The sequence below is a fragment of the Gobio gobio genome (assembly GCF_949357685.1).
Source record: "Gobio gobio genome assembly, chromosome: 11".
NCBI lineage: Eukaryota > Metazoa > Chordata > Actinopteri > Cypriniformes > Gobionidae > Gobio > Gobio gobio.
Window position 1 is genome coordinate 3,428,326 of NC_137104.1, and position 17,806 is coordinate 3,446,131.

The 17,806-nt window shown below is 42.8% G+C and overlaps 2 protein-coding genes and 1 pseudogene across 6 annotated transcripts in view; 2 read left to right on the forward strand and 1 right to left on the reverse strand.

Moving 5' to 3' along the window:
• vps28 (VPS28 subunit of ESCRT-I) overlaps window positions 1-17,806 on the reverse strand; it is a 968,134-nt gene that overhangs the window by 180,420 nt on the left and 769,908 nt on the right. The window lies entirely within an intron of this gene.
• samd12 (sterile alpha motif domain containing 12) overlaps window positions 1-17,806 on the forward strand; it is a 191,800-nt gene that overhangs the window by 107,575 nt on the left and 66,419 nt on the right. The window lies entirely within an intron of this gene.
• LOC307134180 lies at window positions 914-2,445 on the forward strand (annotated as a pseudogene). The gene is made up of 4 exons: window positions 914-979; window positions 1,870-1,996; window positions 2,140-2,184; window positions 2,281-2,445. The product of its transcript is annotated as an uncharacterized misc_RNA (transcript).

Below are 17,806 nucleotides of genomic sequence, written 5' to 3' on the forward strand. Positions count from 1 at the left end.
TCTATCTATCTATCTATCTATCTATCTATCTATCTATCTATCTATCTATCTATCTATCTATCTATCTATCTATCTATCTATCTATCTATCTATCTATCTATCTATCTATCTATCTATCTGTCTATTGTTTGTTACTTCCATCCATCCATCCATCCATCCATCCATCCATCCATCCATCCATCCATCCATCCATCCATCCATCCATCCATCCATCCATCCATCCATCCATCCATCCATCCATCCATCCATCCATCCATCCATCCATCCATCCATCCATCCATCCATCCATCCATCCATCCATCCATCCATCCATCCATCCATCCATCCATCCATCCATCCATCCATCCATCCATCCATCCATCCATCCATCCATCCATCCATCCATCCATCAATAAATGTAATTGTTGTAATAGTCCTCAAATAGACTCAATACTATTTATTCAGCATTTATTGCTGTGCAGTTTTGATCAGATCAGATGTTTAGCCGAGGGAAATATCCCAGTGATCCCAGAGCTTTCTGCAGATGAACCGCTTCCAGCATGAAGCATTGAGGAGGCGCTGTAGAGTCAGGTGTTCTTCAGTCATTCCCCTCATCATATTCATCCTCTGGTGTGAAGCGCTGACCTGTGGAAGCCACAGAAACATGTTTGAGCTGAGCTGGATAAATGGCCTTAATTCTGCCCCCAGAGATCCGCAGAGTCTGAACAAGCAGAGCTGATTGTTTCCCTCCGTCAGCACAGGTGCTCCACCTCTTGTGTTTCATCGAGTCTGATTGTAGCCTTTCACCGGACTATTGAACACACTCTCCCCGCTGTGCAGACACACACATCCCATCATCCATGCCTTCCCCAAAGAATCAACAATCCATCATTAACTATAATTGGTGCCATTACACATTTAATTGCCTGCCAAAATGTCCCTTTCCTCCTCTCTGGGCGAGCGCCATGACCCGATTATTGTCTACAAACATTCATCCACTGTATGAAGAGATGACTCCGCATATGAGGAGGAGGAGGAGGAGGAGGAAGATGATGAGGAGGAGGCGGAGGAGGATGGGGAGGAGGAGGAGGAGGGGGAGGAAGAGGAGGAGGAGGAAGATGATGAGGAGGAGGAAGATGATGAGGAGGAGGAGGATGGGGAGGAGGAGGAGGAGGGGGAGGAAGAGGAGGAGGAGGAGGGGGAGGAAGAGGAGGAGGAGGAGGAGGAGGATGAGGAGGAGGAAGATGATGAGGAGGAGGAGGATGAGGAGGAGGAAGATGATGAGGAGGAGGAAGATGATGAGGAGGAGGAGGAGGTGGAGGTAGGATGAGGAGGTGGAGGTAGGAGGAGGATGAGGAGGAGGAAGAGGAGGAGGTGGAGGTAGGAGGAGGAGGAGGAGGATGAGGTGGAGGTAGGATGAGGAGGAAGAGGATGAGGTGGAGGTAGGATGAGGAGGTGGAGGTAGGATGAGAAGGAGGAGGAGGAGGATGAGGTGGAGGTAGGATGAGGAGGATGAGGTGGAGGTAGGATGAGGAGGTGGAGGTAGGAGGAGGATGAGGAGGAAGAGGAGAAGGTGGAGGTAGGATGAGGAGGAGGAGGAGGTGGAGGTAGGATGAGGAGGAGGAGGCTTAGGGGGAGGAGGATGAGGTGGAGGTAGGAGGAGGAGGAGGAGGTGGAGGAGGTGGAGGTAGGAGGAGGAGGAGGAGAGGAGGTGGAGGAGGTGGAGGTAGGAGGAGGAGGAGGAGGAGGAGGTAGGATGAGGAGGAGGAGGAGGTGGAGGTAGGATGAGGAGGAGGAGGAGGAGGCGGAGGAGGAGGATGAGGACGAGGAGGAGGATGAGGTGGAGGTAGGAGGAGGAGGAGGAGGTGGAGGAGGTGGAGGTGGAGGTAGGATGAGGAGGAGGAGGAGGAGGAGGAGGAGGAGGAGGAGGAGGAGGAGGAGGAGGATGAGGTGGAGGTAGGATGAGGAGGAGGAGGAGGAGGAGGAGGATGAGGTGGAGGAGGAGGAGGAGGAGGAGGAGGAGGATGATGAGGTGGAGGAGGAGGAGGAGGAGGAGGAGGAGGATGATGAGGAGGAGGATGATGAGGTGGAGGAGGATGAGGTGGAGGTAGGAGGAGGAGGCGGAGGAGGAGGATGAGGACGAGGATGAGGTGGAGGTAGGAGGAGGAGGCGGAGGAGGAGGATGAGGACGAGGAGGAGGATGAGGTGGAGGTAGGAGGAGGAGGAGGAGGTGGAGGAGGTGGAGGTAGGATGAGGAGGAGGAGGAGGAGGAGGAGGAGGAGGAGGATGAGGTGGAGGTAGGATGAGGAGGAGGAGGAGGAGGAGGAGGAGGAGGAGGAGGAGGATGAGGTGGAGGAGGAGGAGGAGGAGGATGAGGTGGAGGAGGAGGAGGAGGAGGATGAGGTGGAGGAGGAGGAGGAGGAGGAGGAGGATGATGAGGAGGAGGAGGAGGTGGAGGTAGGATGAGGAGGAAGAGGAAGAGGCGGAGTAGGAGGAGGATGAGGAAGAGGAGGATGATGAGGAGGAAGAGGAGGATGAGGATGATGAGGAGGAAGAGGAGGATGAGGAGGATGAGGAGGAGGAGGAGGATGATGATGAGGAGGAAGAGGAGGATGAGGAGGAGGAGGATGATGAGGAGGAAGAGGAGGATGAGGAGGAAGAGGAGGATGAGGAGGAAGAGGAGGAGGAAGAGGAGGATGATGAGGAGGAAGAGGAGGATGAGGAGGAGGATGAGGAGGAAGAGAAGGATGAGGAGGAAGAGGAGGATGATGAGGAGGAAGAGGAGGATGAGGAGGAGGATGAGGAGGAAGAGAAGGATGAGGAGGTCTCATGTCCAGACCCGTACTGACCGACTGACTGACCGCTGTGAAAAACAACATCCATTATTAGTAGCCATTTTCCATGTTTTCATCCATCCATCTATTGTTTGTTCGCTCTATCTGTCTATCCATCCATCTATTGTTTGTTTGCTCTATCTGTCTATCCATCCATCCATCCATCTATTGTTTGTTCGCTCTATCTGTCTATCCATCAATCTATTGTTTGATCGCTCTATCTGTCTATCCGTTCTTCTGTCCTTCTATCTATCCATCCATCCATCCATCATTCGTTTGCTCGATTTGTCTATCTGTCTGGTCATCCGTCCTTCTATCCATTAATCCCTCCATCTCCATCCATCCATTCATCGTTTGTTCGCTCTATCTGTCTTTCCAGTCATCTGTCCATCTATCTATTCATCCATCATCCGTTCGCTCTATCTGTCTATCCATTAATCCCTCCATCTCCATCCATCCATTCATCGTTTGTTCACTCTATCTGTCTATCCATTCATCTGACCATCTATCTATTCATCCATCATCCGTTCGCTCTATCTGTCTATCCATTAATCCCTCCATCTCCATCCCTCCATCCATCCATCCATCCATCCATCCATCCATCCATCCATCTATCTATCTATCTATCTATCTATCTATCTATCTATCTATCTATCCATCCATCCATCCATCCATCCATCCATCCATCCATCCATCCATCCATCCATCCATCCATCCATCCATCCATCCATCCATCCATCCATCCATCCATCTATCGTTCTATCTATCGTTCTATCTATCTATCGTTCTATCATTCTTTCGTTCTATCTATCTCTATCCATTCATCGTTCGTTCGCTCTATCTTTCTATCTATCTATCCATCCATCCTTCCATCTATCTATCCATCCATCTTGACTGTCTGTCATTCGTTTGTTTGTTCCATCCATCCATCATTCGTTCGCTCTATCTTTCTATCTGTCGGTCCGTTCATCCATCCTTCTATCTATCCATTCATCCGTCCATCCATCAGACAGTCTGTCGTTTGTTTGATCGCTCATTCTATCTGTCTGTCTGGTCATTCGTCCTTCTATCCATCCATACTTCCATCTCCATCCTTCCATCCATCATCTATCTATCTATCCATCCATCTATCTATCCAACTGTTTGTCGTTCGTTTGCTTGTTCCATCCAACCACCCATTCATCCTTTGTTCACTCTGTCTGTCTATCCATTCATCTGACCATCCATCCATCCATCCATCGTTCGTTCGTTCTGTCTTTCTATCTGTCTGTCTGATCATCCGTCTTTCTATCTATCCATCCATCCTTCCATCTCCATCCATCTATCCATCCATTCATTTGCTCGTTCTATCTGTCTGTCTGTCTGGTCATTCGTCCTTCTATCCATCCATCCTTCCATCTCCATCCTTCCATCCATCTATCTATCCAACTGTCTATCGTTCGTTTGCTTGTTCCATCCATTCATCATTTGTTTGCTCTGTCTATCCATTCATCTGTCCTTCTATCTATCCATCCATCCATCCATCATTTGTTCATTCTATCTGTCTATTTGTCTGTTCATCCGTCCTTCTATCCATCCATCCAATGTTTGTTCGCTCCATCAGTCTGTCCGTTCATCTATCTATCTATCTATCTATCTATCTATCTATCCATCTATCCATCTATCCATCTATCCATCCATCCATCCATCCATCCATCCATCCATCGTTCACTCTATCTGTCTATTTGTCTGTTCATCCGTCCTTCTATCCATCCATCCATTGTTCGTTCGCTCCATCAGTCTGTCCGTTCATCCATCTCTCTATCTATCTATCCATCCATCCATCCATCCATCCATCCATCCATCCATCCATCATCCTATCGTTCTATATATAAATGGTATTGTAAATCAATCATCTATCGTTCTATGACAGTATCTAGCCTGTGTTGTAAAGATGTATCTGTGTCGTTTAGCTAATAATATCCAAACATCCTTAAAACAAGAACAATTCACCGGAGTATCAAAACTAAGAGACCAAGACCTTTCAAAGTAAACATCTGCAATAAATGTAATGTTCTTAGTCCAGTTTGTTCTCGTCTTCAGCAAAAGCTTTACAAAACCACTGATGAAGACATTTTCATGCAGTGCACACTCCCTTCATTCTCCCTCTCACTCCATCTTGTTGTCATCCCCTTATGTAATTACCCATCTTAATTGCTCACCTCCCTCTGGTCGTGATAAGGCAGAACAGGTCTCAGCCGGCCGTGTGTGTGTGTGTGTGTGTGTGTGTGTGTGTGCTTCCTCTCTCCACCTCAGATGTTTCTGAGTGATCTGTCCACAGTGAGCGTGGGCTCAGCATGGCAAGAGAAGCTCATATTTTATGGCCTGTTAGCGTTAGATGTTGCGTTTGGCTGAGAGCAGAAGGAGCGATGCTGCATCACCTGTTCTGACAGAGGCCAGATGGAGGAGCACAGATGGTGCCTCCTTTAGCCAATGGTGCTCTAATAAACCTGTGATTGATGGCTGGTTGTCCCGCCCCAGTCACGGGCAGTAGATCAGCCCAGTTGTTCGGACAGTTTCTGAGCTCGTGTGCTGTAGTGTTTAGATCAGCAGCCACTTCAGCTTACACTGCAAACACAAGATTTTGGTCTTGTTTTCCATCCATCGTTCTAACATTTGTTCTAACGTTCGTTCTATCTATCTATCATCCGACGGTCCGTCCATCATTCTATCCATCCATTGTTCTATCATTCTGTTGTTTTATCCATCATTCTATCTATCTATCTATCTATCTATCTATCTATCTATCTATCTATCTATCTATCTATCTATCTATCTATCTATCTATCTATCTATCTATCTATCTATCTATCTATCTATCTATCTATCTATCTATCTATCATCCGACGGTCCGTCCATCATTCTATCCATCCATTGTTCTATCATTCTGTTGTTTTATCCATCATTATATCCATTATCTATCGTTCTATCCATCTATCCATCCATCTATCGTTTTATCCATCCATCTATTCCTCTATCCATCCATCGTTCTATCATCTGTCCGTCCGTCCATCATTCTTTCCATCCATTGTTCTATCTATTTATCTTTCTATCCGTCCATCCGTCCATCCATCCATCCATCCATCCATCCATCTATTCATCTATCTATCTATCTATCTATCTATCTATCTATCTATCTATCTATCTATCTATCTATCTATCTATCTATCTATCTATCTATCTATCTATCTATCTATCTATCTATCTATCTATCTATCTATCTATCTATCTATCTATCTATCTATCATTCTATCGCTCTATCGCTCTATCATTCTGTTGTTTTATCCATCGTTCTATCTATCTATCTATCTATCTATCTATCTATCTATCTATCTATCTATCTATCTATCTATCTATCGTTCTATCATCCGACGGTCCGTCCATCATTCTATCCATCCATTGTTCTATCTATCTATCGTTATATCATCCGTCCGTCCATCGTTCTATCTTTCTATCGTTCTATCATTCTGTTGTTTTATCCATCATTATATCCATCATATTTCATTCTATCCATCCATCATTCTATCTATCCATCCATCCATCTATCATTCTATCTGTCCATCCATCTTTCCATCTATTCATCTATCTATCCTTCTATCTATCTCTCTGTCAACCCACCCATCCATCCATCCATCCATCCATCTATCATTCTATCCATCCATCCATCTATCATTCTATCCATCCATTGTTCTATCTATCTATTGTTCTATCATCCATCCGTCCGTCGTTCTATCAATCTATTGTTCTATCATTCTGTTGTTTTATCCATCATTATATCCATCATATTTCGTTCTATCCGTCCATCATTATATCTATCTATCTATCTATCTATCTATCTATCTATCTATCTATCTATCTATCTATCTATCTATCTATCTATCTATCTATCTATCTATCTATCTATCATCCGTCCGTCCGTCCGTCCATCGTTCTATCTATCTATCGTTCTATCATTTTGTTGTTTTATCCATCATTATATCCATCATATTTCGTTCTATCCATCCATCATTCTATCCATCTATCTATCTATCTATCTATCTATCTATCTATCTATCTATCTATCTATCTATCTATCTATCTATCTATCTATCTATCTATCTATCTATCTATCTATCTATCTATCTATCTATCTATCTATCTATCTATCTATCTATCTATCTATCATCCGTCCGTCCGTCCATCGTTCTATCTATCTATTGTTCTATCATTCTATTGTTTTATCCATCATTATATCCATCATATTTCGTTCTATCCATCCATCATTCTATCTATCTATCGTTCTATCATCCGTCCATCCATTGTTCTATCTATCTATCGTTCTATCATCCATCCGTCCATTGTTCTATATATCTATCGTTCTATCATTCTGTTGTTTTATCCATCATTATATCCATCATCTATCGTTCTATCCATCCATCATTCTGTCTATCTATCGTTCTATCATTCTGTTGTTTTATCCATCATTATATCCATCATTTATCGTTCTATCCATCCATCCGTCTATCGTTTAATCCATCCATTAATCCATCCATCTATCCATCTATCTATCTTTTTATCATTGTTGTTTTATCCATCATTATATCCATCATCTATCGTTCTATCCATCCATCCATCCATCCATCTATCGTTTTATCCATCCATTAATCCATCCATCTATCATTCTATCCATCCATCGTTCTATCTATTTATCTTTCTATCATCCGTCCATCTATCCAATTCACATCATTAACATAAACATGCATAATCTTTTGCGGTTAATATTTTTACAGATGCTCTTATCTGCTATTAAATGTACAGGACCATTTAAGAACTAAACACTGAGAAAAGTGTGCAGAAATGTGCAGCTTGTCACTGAGTGCCATTAAAGGACAACTGTGTACCTTATTAACTCGTAAAAGTTCATAGTAGTACCTTAAGGCTAAAGTACTAAAAGCTCCTTTCATGGGTTGATAAGGTGCACAGTTAATGGCACAGCCTCATGTCATGTTGTTGTACCCCCTAAACGTACAATTTTTGCACATTATTTTTTGACAGACTTGGTAATAAATTTGCTCATCACTCTCAAATGCTGACTGTGTGAACTAGCCATTTTGAAGCTAATCTCCGCTTTAAATGCATTGAGTTGGTCTAGAGAAGAGAGTGTACAGATCTGAGGCTGTGAAGTCAAACACAATAATGATTTACTGCTTTATATATTTCAGACTGTGCAGCGTATGAGAAAAAACACACTGTATGGTTTGAAAACACAGCTTTGGTGCTGGTCATAACGGAAGTAATGGTGTGTTATTTACAGTTTGATGTATGAAAACGGCCTCCGTGCTCAGAGTCTTAATTCAATATCCTCTGTTTGCACATTGCGTGCCGCACAAAGATCTTGGATGTCTTTGCGATTTATGTCTCCTGCTGTATCTCTTACAATTTCCTGTGTGTAAATTTGCTTGCTTCCAATGCCATGCACCTGTGTTATGCAAACGAACCCTGGAAGCAGATCATGGAAACACTGCATTTATCGGGATTTAAATCAAATAAGGTTTTGTTGACATGTGACTAAAAAATCGTGGGTTGTTTTTTCCAACCAAAATCCTGGGTCGAGCCATTTTTTCAGTGTTTGAGAAGTTTTTGTGTTACACAGATCCTGGGTCAGACGTAACAACCCAGTGTTTGAGTAGTTTTTGTGTTACCCAGATCCTGGGTCAGACGTAACAACCCAGTGTTTGAGTAGTTTTTGTGTTAGTCAGATCCTGGGTCAGACGTAACAACCCAGTGTTTGAGTAGTTTTTGTGTTACCCAGATCCTGGGTCAGACGTAACAACCCAGTGTTTGAGTAGTTTTTGTGTTACCCAGATCCTGGGTCAGATGTAACAACCCAGTGTTTGGGTAGTTTTTGTGTTACTCAGGTCCTGGGTCAGACGTAACAACCCAGTGTTTGAGTAGATTTTGTTTTAGTCAGATCCTGGGTCAGACGTAACAACCCAGTGTTTGGGTAGTTTTTGTGTTACTCAGATCCTGGGTCAGATGTAACAACCCAGTGTTTGGGTAGTTTTTGTGTTACTCAGGTCCTGGGTCAGACGTAACAACCCAGTGTTTGAGTAGATTTTGTGTTACACAGATCCTGGGTCAGACGTAACAACCCAGTGTTTGAGTAGATTTTGTTTTAGTCAGATCCTGGGTCAGACGTAACAACCCAGTGTTTGGGTAGTTTTTGTGTTACTCAGGTCCTGGGTCAGACGTAACAACCCAGTGTTTGAGTAGATTTTGTGTTACACAGATCCTGGGTCAGACGTAACAACCCAGTGTTTGAGTATTTTTTGTGTTACTCAGATCCTGGGTCAGACGTAACAACCCAGTGTTTGAGTAGTTTTTGTGTTACACAGATCCTGGGTCAGACGTGACAACCCAGTGTTTGGGTAGTTTTTGTGTTACACAGATCCTGGGTCAGACGTGACAACCCAGTGTTTGAGTAGTTTTTGTGTTACTCAGATCCTGGGTCAGACGTAACAACCCAGTGTTTGGGTAGTTTTTGTGTTACACAGATCCTGGGTCAGACGTGACAACCCAGTGTTTGAGTAGTTTTGTGTTACTCAGGTCCTGGGTCAGACGTGACAACCCAGTGTTTGAGTAGTTTTTGTGTTACATAGATCCTGGGTCAGACGTAACAACCCAGTGTTTGAGTAGTTTTTGTGTTACACTGATCCTGGGTCAGACGTGACAACCCAGTGTTTGGGTAGTTTTGTGTTACACAGATCCTGGGTCAGACGTGACAACCCAGTGTTTGGGTAGTTTTGTGTTACTCAGGTCCTGGGTCAGACGTGACAACCCAGTGTTTGGGTAGTTTTTGTGTTACACAGATCCTGGGTCAGACGTGACAACCCAGTGTTTGAGTAGTTTTTGTGTTAGTCAGATCCTGGGTCAGACGTAACAACCCAGTGTTTGGGTAGTTTTTGTGTTACACAGATCCTGGGTCAGACGTGACAACCCAGTGTTTGAGTAGTTTTTGTGTTAGTCAGATCCTGGGTCAGACGTAACAACCCAGTGTTTGGGTAGTTTTGTGTTACTCAGGTCCTGGGTCAGACGTGACAACCCAGTGTTTGAGTAGTTTTTGTGTTAGTCAGATCCTGGGTCAGACGTAACAACCCAGTGTTTGGGTAGTTTTGTGTTAGTCAGATCCTGGGCCAGACGTAACAACCCAGTGTTTGGGTAGTTTTGTGTTAGTCAGATCCTGGGTCAGACGTAACAACCCAGTGTTTGGGTAGTTTTTGTGTTACACAGATCCTGGGTCAGACGTAACAACCCAGTGTTTGGGTAGTTTTTGTGTTACACAGATCCTGGGTCAGACGTAACAACCCAGTGTTTGGGTAGTTTTTGTGTTACACAGATCCTGGGTCAGACGTAACAACCCAGTGTTTGGGTAGTTTTTGTGTTACACAGATCCTGGGTCAGACGTAAAAACCCAGTGTTTGAGTAGTTTTTGTGTTACACAGATCCTGGGTCAGACGTAACAACCCAGTGTTTGAGTAGTTTTTGTTTTAGTCAGATCCGGGGTCAGACGTAACAACCCAGTGTTTGGGTAGTTTTTGTTTTAGTCAGATCCTGGGTCAGACGTAACAACCCAGTGTTCGAGTAGTTTTTGTGTTACACAGATCCTGGGTCAGACGTAACAACCCAGTGTTTGAGTAGTTTTTGTGTTACACAGATCCTGGGTCAGACGTAACAACCCAGTGTTCGAGTAGTTATTGCGTTACTCAGATCCTGGGTCAGACATAACAACCCAGTGTTTGAGTAGTTTTTGTGTTACTCAGATCCTGGGTCAGACGTAACAACCCAGTGTTTGAGTAGTTTTTGTGTTACTCAGATCCTGGGTCAGACGTAACAACCCAGTGTTTGAGTAGTTTTTGTGTTACTCAGATCCTGGGTCAGACGTAACAACCCAGTGTTCGAGTAGTTTTTGTGTTACTCAGATCCTGGGTCAGACATAACAACCCAGTGTTTGAGTTGTTTATGTGTTACACAGATCCTGGGTCAGACATAACAACCCAGTGTTTGAGTAGTTTTTGTGCTACACAGATCCTGGGTCAGACATAACAACCCAGTGTTTGGGTAGATTTTGTGTTACGCAGATCCTGGGTCAGACGTAACAACCCAGTGTTTGAGTAGTTTTTGTGCTACACAGATCCTGGGTCAGACGTAACAACCCAGTGTTTGAGTAGTTTTTGTGTTACACAGATCCTGGGTCAGACGTAACAAACCAGTCTTTGAGTAGTTTTTGTGTTACACAGATCCTGGGTCAGACGTAACAACCCAGTGTTTGAGTAGTTTTTGTGTTACACAGATCCTGGGTCAGACGTAACAACCCAGTGTTTGAGTAGTTTTTGTGTTACACAGATCCTGGGTCAGACGTAACAACCCAGTGTTTGAGTAGTTTATGTGTTACACAGATCCTGGGTCAGACGTAACAACCCAGTGTTCGAGTAGTTTTTGTGTTACACAGATCCTGGGTCAGACGTAACAACCCAGTGTTCGAGTAGTTTTTGTGTTACTCAGATCCTGGGTCAGACGTAACAACCCAGAGTTTGAGTAGTTTTTGTGTTACACAGATCCTGGGTCAGACATGACACAACCCAGTGTTCGAGTAGTTTTTGTGTTACTCAGATCCTTGGTCAGACATAACAACCCAGTGTTCGAGTATTTTTTGTGTTACTCAGATCCTGGGTCAGACATGACATAACCCAGTGTTCGAGTAGTTTTTGTGTTACTCAGATCCTGGGTCAGACGTAACAACCCAGTGTTCGAGTAGTTTTTGTGTTACACAGATCCTGGGTCAGACGTAACAACCCAGTGTTCGAGTAGTTTTTGTGTTACATAGATCCTTGGTCAGACGTAACAACCCAGTGTTCGAGTAGTTTTTGTGTTACACAGATCCTGGGTCAGACGTAACAACCCAGTGTTCGAGTAGTTTTTGTGTTACACAGATCCTGGGTCAGACGTAACAACCCAGTGTTCGAGTAGTTTTTGTGTTACTCAGATCCTGGGTCAGACGTAACAACCCAGAGTTTGAGTAGTTTTTGTGTTACACAGATCCTGGGTCAGACATGACACAACCCAGTGTTCGAGTAGTTTTTGTGTTACTCAGATCCTGGGTCAGACGTAACAACCCAGTGTTCGAGTAGTTTTTGTGTTACACAGATCCTGGGTCAGACGTAACAACCCAGTGTTCGAGTAGTTTTTGTGTTACATAGATCCTTGGTCAGACATAACAACCCAGTGTTCGAGTATTTTTTGTGTTACTCAGATCCTGGGTCAGACGTAACAACCCAGTGTTCGAGTAGTTTTTGTGTTACTCAGATCCTGGGTCAGACGTAATAACCCAGTGTTTGGGTAGTTTTTGTTTTACACAGATCCTGGGTCAGACATGACACAACCCAGTGTTCGAGTAGTTTTTGTGTTACTCAGATCCTGGGTCAGACGTAACAACCCAGTGTTCGAGTAGTTTTTGTGTTACACAGATCCTGGGTCAGACGTAACAACCCAGTGTTCGAGTAGTTTTTGTGTTACATAGATCCTTGGTCAGACATAACAACCCAGTGTTCGAGTATTTTTTGTGTTACTCAGATCCTGGGTCAGACGTAACAACCCAGTGTTCGAGTAGTTTTTGTGTTACACAGATCCTGGGTCAGACGTAACAACCCAGTGTTTGAGTAGTTTTTGTGTTACACAGATCCTGGGTCAGACGTAACAACCCAGTGTTCGAGTAGTTATTGCGTTACTCAGATCCTGGGTCAGACATAACAACCCAGTGTTTGAGTAGTTTTTGTGTTACTCAGATCCTGGGTCAGACGTAACAACCCAGTGTTTGAGTAGTTTTTGTGTTACTCAGATCCTGGGTCAGACGTAACAACCCAGTGTTTGAGTAGTTTTTGTGTTACTCAGATCCTGGGTCAGACGTAACAACCCAGTGTTCGAGTAGTTTTTGTGTTACTCAGATCCTGGGTCAGACATAACAACCCAGTGTTTGAGTTGTTTATGTGTTACACAGATCCTGGGTCAGACATAACAACCCAGTGTTTGAGTAGTTTTTGTGCTACACAGATCCTGGGTCAGACATAACAACCCAGTGTTTGGGTAGATTTTGTGTTACGCAGATCCTGGGTCAGACGTAACAACCCAGTGTTTGAGTAGTTTTTGTGCTACACAGATCCTGGGTCAGACGTAACAACCCAGTGTTTGAGTAGTTTTTGTGTTACACAGATCCTGGGTCAGACGTAACAAACCAGTCTTTGAGTAGTTTTTGTGTTACACAGATCCTGGGTCAGACGTAACAACCCAGTGTTTGAGTAGTTTTTGTGTTACACAGATCCTGGGTCAGACGTAACAACCCAGTGTTTGAGTAGTTTTTGTGTTACACAGATCCTGGGTCAGACGTAACAACCCAGTGTTTGAGTAGTTTATGTGTTACACAGATCCTGGGTCAGACGTAACAACCCAGTGTTCGAGTAGTTTTTGTGTTACACAGATCCTGGGTCAGACGTAACAACCCAGTGTTCGAGTAGTTTTTGTGTTACATAGATCCTTGGTCAGACATAACAACCCAGTGTTCGAGTATTTTTTGTGTTACTCAGATCCTGGGTCAGACGTAACAACCCAGTGTTCGAGTATTTTTTGTGTTACTCAGATCCTGGGTCAGACATGACATAACCCAGTGTTCGAGTAGTTTTTGTTTTACACAGATCCTGGGTCAGACATGACATAACCCAGTGTTCGAGTATTTTTTGTGTTACTCAGATCCTGGGTCAGACATAACAACCCAGTGTTCGAGTATTTTTTGTGTTACTCAGATCCTGGGTCAGACGTAATAACCCAGTGTTTGGGTAGTTTTTGTTTTACACAGATCCTGGGTCAGACATGACATAACCCAGTGTTCGAGTAGTTTTTGTGTAACTCAGATCCTGGGTCAGACGTAACAACCCAGTGTTTGAGTAATTTATGTGTTACACAGATCCTGGGTCAGACGTAACAACCCAGTGTTTGAGTAGTTTTTGTGTTACACAGATCCTGGGTCAGACATAACAACCCAGTGTTTGAGTAGTTTTGGTGTAACTCAGATCCTGGGTCAGACATAACAACCCAGTGTTTGAGTAGTTATGCTCTGGGACCATTTTAGGGAATTTCCGCCTGGATTTGGCCGACCCAAACTGAAAAGCTTCCCATACACACACACACAGTGTCTCTTAATACACAATACTGGTGTCATTTTACAGGAAACCCTTTGACGTTTCATAAACCACTGCTAAAAGTGATAAACATGTGAGTATATGTTGTCTGAGCTGTAATAACCCCAACAGTTTGAGTTATTTCCACTAGATTGCGGAAAATACTGGAAAGAACAATTTTGTCAGGATCATGTTGTATGCAAGATTTATACAAATGGATCTGAAGGGATGAATATGACCTTTTTTATGTAATGGCAGCAGTGTATTGTGTATTTAGAGACACTGTATGTGTGTATGGGAAGCTTTTCAATTTGGGTCGGCCAAATCCAGGCGTGTAAATAAGTTACTTTGTGTAAAACAAATGCCAAAGGGATGCATGTCTCCAGATAGTAGAGACTCAACATTATAAATGTTGCCTTGGCAATAAACAAAAATTATTAACCTACAACCCCAAATCAGAAAAAGTTGGGACAGTATGGAAAAAGCAAAAAAAAAAAAAAAAAAAAGTGATTTCTAAATTTACTTTGACTTGTATTTCACTGCAGACAATATGAACACACAATATTTCATGTTTTGTCTGGTCAACTTCATGTCATTTGTAAATATGCACCCTTTCCTGTCATTCAGACCTGCAACACATTTCAAAAAAAAGTTGGGACAGTAAAGCATTTACCACTTTGTAATGTTGCCATTCCTTTTCACAACACTTAAAAGACGTTTAGGGACTGAAGACACCAAGTGATGAAGTGTTTCAGGTGTAATTTTGTCCCATTCTTCCTGCAAACAAGTCTTAAGGTGGGCAACAGTACGAGGTCTCCGTTGTCCACATTCTCTATTGGAGACAGGTCGGGACTGAGGCAGGCCAGTCAAGTACCCGAACCCTCTTCCTCCGCAGCCAGGACTGCAGAATGTGTGCAGAATGTGGTTTTGCATTGTCTTGTTGAAATATGCATGGACGTCCCTGGAAAAAATGTCTTCTTGAAGGCAGCATATTATGCTCCAAAATCTCTATGTACTTTTCAGCATTAATGGAGCCTTCACAGAAGTGCAAGTTGCCTTTGCCAAGGGCACTGACACAACCCCATACCATGACAGACCCTGGCTTTTGGACTTGTTGCTGGTAACAGTCTGGATGATCCTTTTCTTCTTTGGTCCGGAGCACACGGCGTCCATTCCTCCCAAAAAATACCTGAAATACTGCTTCATCTGACCACAGTACACGTTTCCACTGTGTGATGGTCCATCCCAGATGCCTCCGAGCCCAGAGAAGTCGACGGCGCTTCTGGACACTGTTAACATAGGGCTTCCTTTTGGCACAGTGCAGTTTTAACTGGCATTTGTGGATGTAACTACGTATTGTGGTACTTGACAATGAATGACGATTCTTGATGCAGTGCCGCCTGAGGGATCGGAGATCACGGTTGTTCAGCTTAGGCTTGCGCCCTTGTCCTTTACGCACTGAAATTCCTCCAGATTCCTTAAATATTTTAATTATGTTATGCACTGTTGAATGTGAAATATCCAAATCTCTTCCTATCTTTCTTTGAGGAACATTGTTTTTAAACATTTCAATAATTTTCTCACGTATTTGTTGGCAAACTGGTGATCCTCGGCCCATCTTTGCTCCTAAAGGATTAGACCTTTCTTGGATGCTGCTTTTGTACCAAATCATAATTACAATCACCTGTTGACATCACCTGTTTCAAATCACATCATTATTTAACCATTTTACCTCATTACTAGCCCTAAATTGCTCCTGTCCCAACTTTTTTTGAAATGTGTTGCAGGTCTGAATGACAGGAAAGGATGCATATTTACAAATGACATGAAGTTGACCAGACAAAACATGAAATATTTTTTACTTTTGCATCCTATTGAGTGCCTTGACTTGGATTTTTTTCCAAATTCTTTTTCATGAAATATTTTGTGTTCATATTGTCTGCAATGAAATACAAGTCAAAGTAAATTTAGAAATCACGTCTTTTTTTTGTGTGTGTGTGTTTTCCATACTGTCCCAACTTTTTCTGATTTGGGGTTGTAAGTAAAAGCACAAAACGAACTAAAAATATCAAATGAAACGTTGGTACATTAAAATAACACTCTTTCCACAACCTCCCTTATTTTACAAACTCCGGCTTATTATAATAATATCCGATAGCATGCTCACCCATGACACGTCCGTTATTAGCCCAATTTTATGCTTAATTATGGCCACTGGTTGTAGTCTGTGTGTTTTTTTCTGTCTTTAATGATGTGGTCTGGACCGGTTGCATGCGGTGAGGGAGTCGCCCGTCCAACCCCGCACGCTGCCGGTTTTTAATTAAGCCGTGTGATTAAGTCGAGCTTTCCAACACCCTGACAAATCAAATCCAAGCACCCCGCCGTGCCCCGCACAGGTCAGAGATGTGTCCTCAGGCCATTAGCAACAAAGCAAATCAATTACACAGCCCAGCCGGTTTTATTTACACCCTTCCTTCACGTAATTACATGGCAGGCGCTCTTCAGTTTGGAGTGTTCCTCACTTCCTGCTTCGCTGTGATAGTCCCTTCTCCAGTCATTCGTCACACTCAGGGCAGCGATTCATAACAAAGCTGTCTGGATACAAAGCAAATGCACGATACGTCCTCCCTTCTTTTGAAACCACAGGCCTAAGAGACGCTTCCAGCCAACTCCAGCTTTCCATTACACTAAAAAAGCATTTGGTGTTTAATACACCTCGGGATTTTTAAGCTGCCATGAATATTAACAAGACTTTTGTTTGGGATCTTTTGACTCGAGGGCTGGTTTAACCATCCTCTCTCTCTTCCTAACAGGAGTGTTGCTCTCATTTGCTCATGATAAGATTCCTGCCGCCCATCACTGCGATAGGATTCTCTGTCACTTTTCATTCTTCCTCTCTGTTCATTTTTGAGTTTGCGTCTGGCAGGAAAGCACAGCTCATGCCGCATTGTGTGTCTGCACTGAATATGAAAGGCTCATTGTACTAAACTAGAGAAATGTCTAGCACACCCTGAGCTTCTTTTACCGTCCCGCTGAACAGTTTTGGGTCGGTGAGATTTGTGTAAATGCATTGAATTGTTCAAAAGTGACAGGAAAGAGTTTTACATTGTTGCAAAAAGTTCTATTCCAAATGAATGGCGTTCTTTTGATCTTTCCGTCCATCAGAGAATCCTGGAAACACAATGCATCAGTCTCCACTGAAATATGAACAACTGTTGTCAACCGTGATGATAATCAGAAATCTTTCAAATCAGCATATTACACCCCAAAAATATTTAATTTAAGCCTTTTAGCAAGATTTACGCATTCAATTGATAGTCCAAATCCATCAGATTGAGTTGAATAATCGTAACATATTATGATATTATGAATTTAAATGAGTAAAGGTAAATTCAAAATGTTTTAAGCTCTAGTTTTTTTACTCATTCATAAAAGGAATAATATGTAAGGATTATTCAATTTAATGAGATTAATGGGATTGAAATGTGTAAATCTTCAACCAAAAAGTTTTGAGTGTAATGATTTCTGAGGGATCATGAAGTTCTGAAACTTTGATCACAGGAATAAAATAGAAACCTGTTTTAAATGATTATTTAGGTCTTGTGTCTTGTATCTTTTATTATTTTGACATACTGTTTTAAAATCCCATGATAAAATCCAATTTTTTTGCTGATATCGGAGGGATTTTACTCTGAAACCTATTTTTTTCTCCTTACAATAATATAAAAAGATTAAAATTAAATATGA